Raw genomic sequence first — 9,963 nt, 5'->3', positions numbered from 1 at the left:
CGGGTGGAACAAATCTATCATTTAACAGATATTTGTAGTCGAGTTGTTGTACGTGGGCGTCTGATTAGAGATAATGCAGGCATCCCTCCAGATTGCATCAAAGTTATATTGGATGTTGTTGAAGTTCCCAGTGTGAATGTGTTTGGTGACATTGAGAAGATGTTAGCCGATTGCGACGTGGGTGATGTTCTCATTTGGCCTAGAGTGCTGACAAAAACATAGATATTAAAAGAGTTTACTTAAAACTTTTCCTAAGTCAAGAACATATTTTGTAATTTGGTCAGGACATATGGATTGTGTTTGAGGTTATTTTGGATATTATTTGACTAAATCTTTATCTTGAATTATTTAGTAGTTTTGCTTGACTAATCTAGTGATTTGTTTCAGCTTTTCATCTTCTTATGCGTGACAGAAGGTACACATATTTCTATTATGATTTATTTTAATTTTTTTTTTGCTTATGAGTAAAATGTTCTGATTTAAATATTAAGAACTACGTAGTGGCTTGATCCCAATCTTCCAAACATTGGGTACGTAGGCAGCCATTCATACTAGACCGCATCGGTGCAGCCACAATTTTTTATTTTTTTTCCCTTCTCGTAGTGTGGATGCATTTTCGTCAGGACTACTTGGCAATAAGAGTGAGGTGGATGTAAGTTCTTGAAACCTTTAATTAATCTCGAATCATTTATATCTTTATCGCTTCATTTATATGTTGTCGTTAGGGTCAACTCGTAACTCCTCAGAACCCGCTCTACCATAAGACATTACGGTGCGTAACGGTTCCCAGTAGGTTAAGTTGCAAATTATTATTAAGAGTTGGTTAGATATATTTTATTTTTTGTAAATGTTGTTAATAGTTGGATGGATGATGAATGTATTTGTGAATGTAAATGAAAATAAAAAACTTATTATATATATATATATGTTATCAATGGAGGATGCTTTGTTTAAGGGGACATGATATTTTGTAGCTTATGGTATGGTGCCCCAATATTGGTTGTATGTTACTAGTATGTAGTAGAGAATACTAGGATCAATAGTAAACATTTTGTTTTGAGTGGAAGACCGAGGAAAAGAACTTGGAAGATGTACTTTTTATGCCTTTCAGCTTCAAACTGGATACCTTTTGGATAAACCAAACATCCATTCACCACTAGTTTTCCAACTTCAGATTCATACCTTGGAATTCAGATTTAACAAATACCAACTTGGCATGTTTTGGTAGGAAATGAATAGATAGTTTAATGTTTATTTTTTGTTCTTTTAATGCGATTTGTGTGATGGACGGTTGCAAGTGTTCGGTTTATGTGATTAAATTTGCTATTTTTTTCCTTATTTTTTCATTCCAAAGTTATCTGGGATTTTTTTTAGTCTAATATCATCCCTTGCACTTGCATTAAGCACTTCTGTGGGCATTTTCAAGTTTTGTATCTTTTACAGCATACATGGCTGACTCCAATGGTGATGGTTATGGCAAAACTGAAAATGTTAATGCAATTGACAATCATGGTTTTTTTTTTCCCCAACTTGACAGTCATTGAAATTAATTGATTCAGGTGAGATTTTACAAGGACATTGATAATGAACTGCAGATGCATTGGATTTTTTTCTTTAGTTTGATCTCCAAATTCTTGCATTTTACTACTGACAGTATTTGTTTTAGTTGCAATGCATGTTTGGGGATCTATTTATCTTTTCTTCTTTTCCATTACACCTGGAGCTCTTCCTTAGCTCTGGAATTGTTTGCCTCTCTATTTATTCATTGGTTGCTGGGATCTTTGGCATGAATCTCTCATATACATGGAATCTAAACCATGGATATCTATTTAAATGGGTACATTTTCTCCTTTTTTTTTCCTTTCAAATAGACAATATGTGCTTGACCAAACACATGATATTTTTGTATACAAATCAAGTTTCTTCATGTGGTCCCAAACAGTCAACATGCATGTGGGACCAGCCTGAATTATAGGCCAGAGCATCTATACATATAGGGTTCATCTGATGCATGGATTGTGCTGATTTTTGCACGAGGTGCTCCTCATGGTAGGCCCACCTTTTGGACAAGTTGGATGTTGCATGCACGACGGGTTAGAAGTTGTCCACTAGCTGGACAATAACCTACGGTCCAACTTAGCTAAACTTGATGCATTATCCCTACTCATAAAAGAGTTCGAATTGTTGGGAAATAAGAATTTCCCAGTTCATACACTTTCCTTTGGTCATGTCATTAGACACTAGTGCATTAAATGCAGATTGCCTTGCACTGTTGTGTATTGATTCCAACATCTAAAGATCCTTTCAAACTGTATTGTGCTCTCCCAGTGAATGCTATGAAGTTAAGAAATGCTCTTACCTGAACCTCTAATGGCTAGGATGAATTCTAATCTTTTATTTTGTTAATTGGTTTCAGTTGAATAAACTCTTCACATTTCATGGATTTGAGCTGGTTATTTGTAATATATGAAGGGTTTGCTAAACTATTCTTTTCTTGGATTGAATCTGGTTGTTTGTAATATATGTAGGAAGGGCTCAAAAGAAGGTTGAACAAGAGCAGATACTAAGTAGCCAATTCAAGAAAAGGCATAGCCAACAGTTGAAGTTCCGGGTAATTTCTTTTGTATGGGTCCTAGTTTAAGAGGGGGAAATGTTTAGTTAGTAGGGTAAGTCAATTTTTGTTGGAGTGGGCCACTTGGGTCATTTCCTCTTTTATTGAATTGAGTTGTTACCAATTTTGTGAATAGGATTCTTATCAAACAGTGGTGTGAATTATTTTTTGAATGACTATCAGGTGCAAGATTAAAATAATAATAATAATAATTTATCAATATTTTGTTTTATTTATAGATATTTTAGCAACGAACCAAATCCGTCGCTAATTTGTGAACATTGAAAACCGACGGATTTGAGGTCCGTTGCTTATTCATATTAGCGATGGACGAAATCCGTCGCTAATTTGTGAACATTGAAAACCAACGACGGATTTGAGGTCCATCGCTTATTCATATTAGCGACGGATCTTATCTATCGCTAATTTCTGACCGTTGAAAATCAACAATGGATTTGAGGTCCGTCGCTTACTCATATTAGCGACGGACCTTATCCGTCGCAAATATTTTTAGTAACGACTGATTTTTTGAATTTTACCGACGGATTTTTTATTTTTTATGACGGATATTATCCGTCGCAATGAAACGACGGACGTTATCCATCGCAGATTAAACGATGGATTTTATTCGTCGAAAAAAAAATAACCCAGTAAGCAGCGACGGACGAAATTCGTCGTTTATTTGGTTTTACGACGGATTTGGTCCGTCGCAAATTGGCGATTTTGGCATAGTGATGGCTCATCTAAACTCAGAATGAGGTGATTCCAGATTCTTTAAAAGGTAATTTCAGTCACAAATGGATCCGACATTAATTATTTTGTTTGACCTTGCATTCGTTGGTTAGAAGTTAGAAGATTATTAATTAATTAATTTATTTATTTTTGTATTAACACATGTGAGAGAGTATAGAGAGAGAGAGGGTCTCTAAGAGTAGTGCCACAAGAGACCATCTGTGTCAGCGAAGGGTTGGATAGCTTAAGTGGGTTCCACTGTATTTGTTTCTCAAATCAACTCCAACCATCAGGTGCGTGACCCATGCTAGGCCTCACGAAAATTGATGATTCAAGTAGGCTATACCAAGGGAAACAGTTGGGAGGGGGAAGTCCACCCTTGAGTTTTTATTGGGACCACCTTGATGTCCATGTGAAATCCGCTTGTTCATAACATGTGTGATCCAACGGTAGGTCTAGGGGAAAAAAATCAAGTTGTCCCATGATTAAGTGGCTCCATTAAATAAACAGTTTGGAGTGGATGTTCACCCTTTATTATTTATAGCTCCCTCTATGATGACCATGTTAAATCCACTTCAACTGTTAGATGCCACATTAAAAGTTTACCCACTCTGTGCACTATGTTCCTTGGTGTGGCCCACCTAAATCAGAAATGGACCTGTTTTTTGGTCTGTGATCCTAAAACGGGGTGGGTCCAAACTTGGGTGATTCGACTGGAAACTCAGCCATGGAGCCCCCTTGGAAACTCATTAGCCATAGCATAGTTCTAAAAGCATATGACTCGACTTGAAAGCCGGCCTTTGAGAGGAGTCGCACCCAGCAGTGAAGTTATGTTTTCCCTTGCGTTTTATATTTATTTTATCCTTTCAAGCCACTAGAAAAAAAGAAAAAAATAATAAAAATAAAATAAAAATCCACCAAACTAAATAATTTAAATTAATTATTTAAATACAGAGTTGAGTCACCTGAAGACTCGGTTGAGTCATTAAGTTGACGTGAGCTGGCTACACATAGAGCCGGAGGTTTCAAACTATGTTTTTCATGTCATCCATGATTTATCAATCGACGGTCTGGATCACAGGATGACGGAACCTAATGAGGGGCCTGCGGCTACAGATTGTGCGTGCTAAGATATATACCTCACGTCATTATGCATCCGTAACTATCCAAGTATGCTCTTGTTTAGTTAATTTGAATATATGAAAGATTGGATTAGGCCTGAGAAGCTATTTCCTGTACTCTTTTTAAGTTATTCTAGAACGATAGTATTGAAAGAGTTAAATTAATATTCTTCGACTGTAGAAGAGATTTATATGATTATTTAACTACTTGTCCATTTGCTTATTTCAAATTCGTATACGCTTTGCGTTGGTGGGGCCTATTAGATTGCATTTATGACATCCAACCCCAAGCATTCAGTCGGCCTCACCAAGATGATGGGCTGCACCAAAAGTCAAGTTTACGCAGTAAATAGGTTAGCTATGTTAGAGAAAAACAATCAACAACCACCCAAGAACCTCCAATTTCACTTGGTCACCAAAATGATCATTGCTGTATCAGATCCTTTTTCTGAAGTATCCAACTTTAATGTTGTGATCCGATTGGACAGGTTAGACGCCATAAAAAAAACACCACGGTGGGGCCATGCACAAACCTTGTAGAATAAGGTTATTCTACCATGAGCTGTGCATGGACCGGCCTCCAGCCGTGGATGAGAAAATATAATGAGAAGTGGACAAGTAAAAGATTTATAAGTTGTTTTTTTTATAAAAAAAATAAAAATAAAAATTTACCCACGCACACACACCCCCACACACTCACGCCCTAGTGGAATTTCACCACCTATGGGTACTCAACCCTTGCCGGGGTGAGTCTACCACCCGACCAAGAGTAACGACCCAGTAAAAGATTTATAAGTTGAAAATATCTCATGTTAGCCAAATTCAACGGAAGAAAAAAAGGTTTAAATAATAATTTAAAAAAAGTTTACAAGTCAAGATATTACGCTGTTCGCTTAGAAAAACTTACAACTCTCTCTTCTATTTTTTTTTTTCAATCTTGCAACGTCACGTGCTAACTCTTTGACGCGGATTTTCTGTAAAGTTCTGCTCTGGAAGCTAGGTGGGGCCTCGGTGGTGTTCCTAATAAATCGAACCCGTCCATCAATTTTTCCAGCTTATTTTAAGACATAAAACAGAGAAGAAGTGGATCCGAAATTTAAGTAGACCATACCAGTGGAAACCGTGGGAATTGAATGACTCCCGTTGAACCATCGGTATGGCCAAAGATGTTTGGTACCAGGCTGAGTTTTGGGTGTTTTCCGTTCATCCCAGTGGGAATGAACTTATAAACAGTTTGCACGGCATATAAACACCAAGGTGGACCTCAGAAACCTTTCAATGATAGCCATTTCTTTCCCACTTTTCCATCTTGTGTGTTCCACTTGAGTTTTGAATCCACCTCATTTTTGGTATCAAGTCTTAAAGTGAGATGGAAAAATGGATGGACGGAGTGGATTTATCATAAAAATCACGGTGGGCCCACTTAGCTTCACACGCAGTAACTTCAAGGGAACCCGCAACTCTTTTACGTGATCCCACCGCCGTTTCTTTGGGAGCGGATTGGGTGGGTCCGGCCCTTGAACTGTTTAATGCCGTGCTTATTCAAAATTCTGACTTTTAGGCCCGAACCGGTGACATTGACATCCATAATGGTACAGAAAGATGGCCATGACGATCTAAGCCCCAAAGTAAAGTGAGGTATATATTTTAGGGAAATTAACCGTACTCGCCTCGAAGCTTGGGCAAATTACCTAGAACGCTACGACACTCCGTATATTCGCAGAAGGGTCATCTGATAGCTTTTGGAAAATTACTTGGACCAAAATATCTTTGTCCTTGTTTCAATAGTTGTACGGTTTTCCAGGGAAGAAGAAGAAGTTACGTCGTATTTAATGCCAAGAAAGTGATGTGTACGGAATCTTTTTTTACGTGCGGGTAAGGACCAAGCTCATGGGGCCCACATTGATGTACGTGTATAATCCATGCCACCCATCCTTTTTGCCGTGTCATTTTAGGGCTAGGGCCCAGATATCAATCTGATACAGAGCTTGTGTGGGTCACATAATAGAAAATAGTGGTGACAATGAAACCCACTGTTGAAACTTTTCAGGCTCACTGTGATGTTTGTTAGAAGTGGACACTCCTAAGTCAGGACTTTTTTGGGCCCACGCAGAGCAGGCCGACAAGGTGGACGGAATGGATCACCTCATTGTGGGCCTTAAGCTATGGTATCAATGATTTGGTAGAAAAGGACATGAACACGTTCAAAACCACGATCCATACAACATGACAACCACGACCAATATAACATAGCAACTACAACCTATGCAAACCACGACCCAAATGGGTCCACACTGATGTATGTGTATAATCCATTCCGCCCATCCTTTTTGTCATGTCATTTTAGGTCTAGGGCCCAAATATCAACACAATCCAGTACTTTTATGGACCACAAAATAGAAAATAATGGTGACTGTTGAAAGTTTTTAGGCTCACTGTGATGTTTGTTAGATGTGGACATTGCCCAAGTTAGGACTTTTTGGGCCTACGCCGAGCTAGCCAACAAGGTGGATGGATCAGATCACCCCATTGTGGGCCTTAAGCTATGGTACCAATGGTTTGGTAGAAAAGGAATTGAACACGTTGAAAATCATCATCCATACAACATGACAACCACGACCCATATAACATGGCAACTACGACCCAAGCAAACCACAACCCAAATAGGCCGCAGTTGTATGGATCATAGTTGTCATGTTATATGGGTCTTAGTTGTCCTGTTATATGGGTCTCAGTTGTATGGATCATAGTTGTCCTATTATATGGGTTGCGGTCGCAATTGTCCTGTTATATGGGTCTTAGTTGTCCTATTATATGGGTCTCAGTTGTATGGATCGTAGTTGTCCTGTTATATGGGTCATGATCGCAGTTGTCATGTTGTTTGGGTCTTAGTTGTGCTGTTATATGGGTCTCAGTTGTATGGATAGCAGTTGTCCTGTTATATAGGTCGCAGTTATCCTGTTATATGGGTCGTGGTCGCAATTGTCCTGTTATATGGGTCTTAGTTGTCCTATTATATAGGTCTCAATTGTATGGATTGCAGTTGTCCTATTATATGGGTGCAGTTATTCTATTATATGGGTCGCGGTCGCAGTTATCTTGTTATATGTTACTTAGTTGTCTTGTTATATGGGTCTCAATTGTATGGATCACAGTTGTCCTGTTATATTGGTCGCAGTTATCCTGTTATATGGGTCGCGGTCGTAGTTGTCCTATTATATGAGTCTCAGTTGTCCTGTTATATGGGTCTCAGTTGTATGGATCGCAGTTGTCCTGTTATATGGGTCGCAATTATCCTGTTATATGGGTCGATGTTGCAGTTGTCCTGTTATATGAGTCTTAGTTGTCCTGTTATGTGGGTCTCAGTTTATGGATCACAGTTGTCTTGTTGTATGGGTCGCAGTTATCCTGTTATATGGGTCGCGGTCGCAGTTATTCTGTTATTTGGGTCGCAGTTGTCCTATTATATGGGTCGTGGTTGTCATGGGTAGTGGTTATCATGTTATATATGGCCCACAATGAGGTGATCTGATCCATCAACCTTATTGGCCAGCTTGCTGTGGGCCCAAAAAGTCCTGACTTGGGCCCACATTTATGTTTGTTAGAAGTGGACAATGCCCAAGTCACCATTATTGATGTTTCAACAGTCATCATTATTTTCAAAAAATCTTGACTTGGGCCCACATCTGATCCATTGATGTTTCAACAGTTACCATTATTTTCTATTATGTGGGCCACACGAGCACTGGATCAAGCTGATATTTGGCCCCTAGCCCTAAAATGAGATGGCAAGAAGGATGGGCGGTATGAATTATACACATACATGCATAAATGTGGGGCTAAGTCAGGACATTTTGGGCCCATGGCAAGCTGGCTGACAAGGTGGACGGATCAGATCACCCCATTGTTGGCTATAACATGATAACCACAACCCATATAATAGGAGAACTATGACCTAAAAAACAGGACAGCAACGACCGCGACCCGTATAACAGGATAATTACGACCCATATAACAGGACAACTGCGATCCATACAACTAAGACCCATATAACAGGACAACCAAGACCCAAATAACAGGACAACAGTGACTGCGACCCATATAACAGGATAACTGCGATCCATATAACAGGACAACTACGATCCATACAACTGAAACCCATATAACATGACTACTAAGACCTAAATAACACGACAACTACGACCGTGACACATATAACAGGATAACTGCGACCCATATAACAGGACAATTGCGATCCATACAACTGAGACCCATATAGCAGGACAACTAAGACCCATACAACATGACAACTGGGACCGCAACCCATATAACAGGATAACTGCGACCCATATAACAGGACAAATGCGATCCATACAACTGAGACCCATATAACATGACAACTCAAACCCAAATAACAGGACAACTGCGACCCCGACCCATATAACAGGATAACTACGACCCATATAATAGGACAGCTACGATCCATGCAACTGAGACCCATTTAACCAGGTAACTAAGACCCAAATAACAGGACAACTATGATCGTGACCCATGTAACAGGATAACTGCGACCCATATAACAGGACAACTGCGATTCATACACCTGAGACCCATATAATAGGACAACTATGACCGTGACCATATAACAGTATAACTGTGACCCATATAACAGAACAACTGCGATCCATACAACTGAGACCCATATAACAGGTCAACTAAGATCCAAATAACAAGACAACTGTGACCTCAACCCATATAACAGGATAACTATGATCCATATAATAGGACAACTGCGATCCATACAACTGAGACCCATATAATAGGACAACTAAGACCCAAATAACAGGACAACTGTGACCACAACCCATATAACAGGTAACTACGATCCATATAACAGGACAACTACGACCTATATAACCGGACAACTAAGACCTAAATAACAGGACAACTGTGACACATATAACAGGATAACTGCGACCCATATAACAGGACAATTGCGATCCATACAACTGAGACCCAAATAATAGGATAACTAAGACCCATACAATAGGACAACTGTGACCGCGATCCATATAACAGGATAACTGCGACCCATTTAATAGGATAAAGCGATCCATACAACTGCAAGACCTGTATCTTAGTCCATACCGTTTCATCGACTCCTACGATCTATCCCTTCGAATTCAAGCAACCCACACCTATAATTGATGTTTACCCGCGACCCTAAGTCATATCCCGTAGATTTGAGTCGACTTAATCCGAGACACATACTATTGCGACCACACCATCGCCGTGGTTCCAACGCCGCGTCTTGCATACCAATCCGATACTCAGGTCAGAAGATGTGGGCCAGCGTTCAGTTTGAGAAAAAACACCGCATGTTTAAAATCTCAAGAGAATTCAGACAATATGTCCCAATAATCAATCACTCAAATCAATCAATCAATGCTTTTTGGGTCCCCAAGTCAAGCAACCACCAAGTCAACTCTCTCACCCTCT

Source organism: Magnolia sinica, chromosome 1 (genome assembly GCF_029962835.1).
Source record: "Magnolia sinica isolate HGM2019 chromosome 1, MsV1, whole genome shotgun sequence".
In the NCBI taxonomy this organism is placed as follows: Eukaryota; Viridiplantae; Streptophyta; class Magnoliopsida; order Magnoliales; family Magnoliaceae; genus Magnolia; species Magnolia sinica.
The sequence above is the reverse complement of the archived record's forward strand: the minus strand, read 5'-3'. Positions refer to the sequence as shown.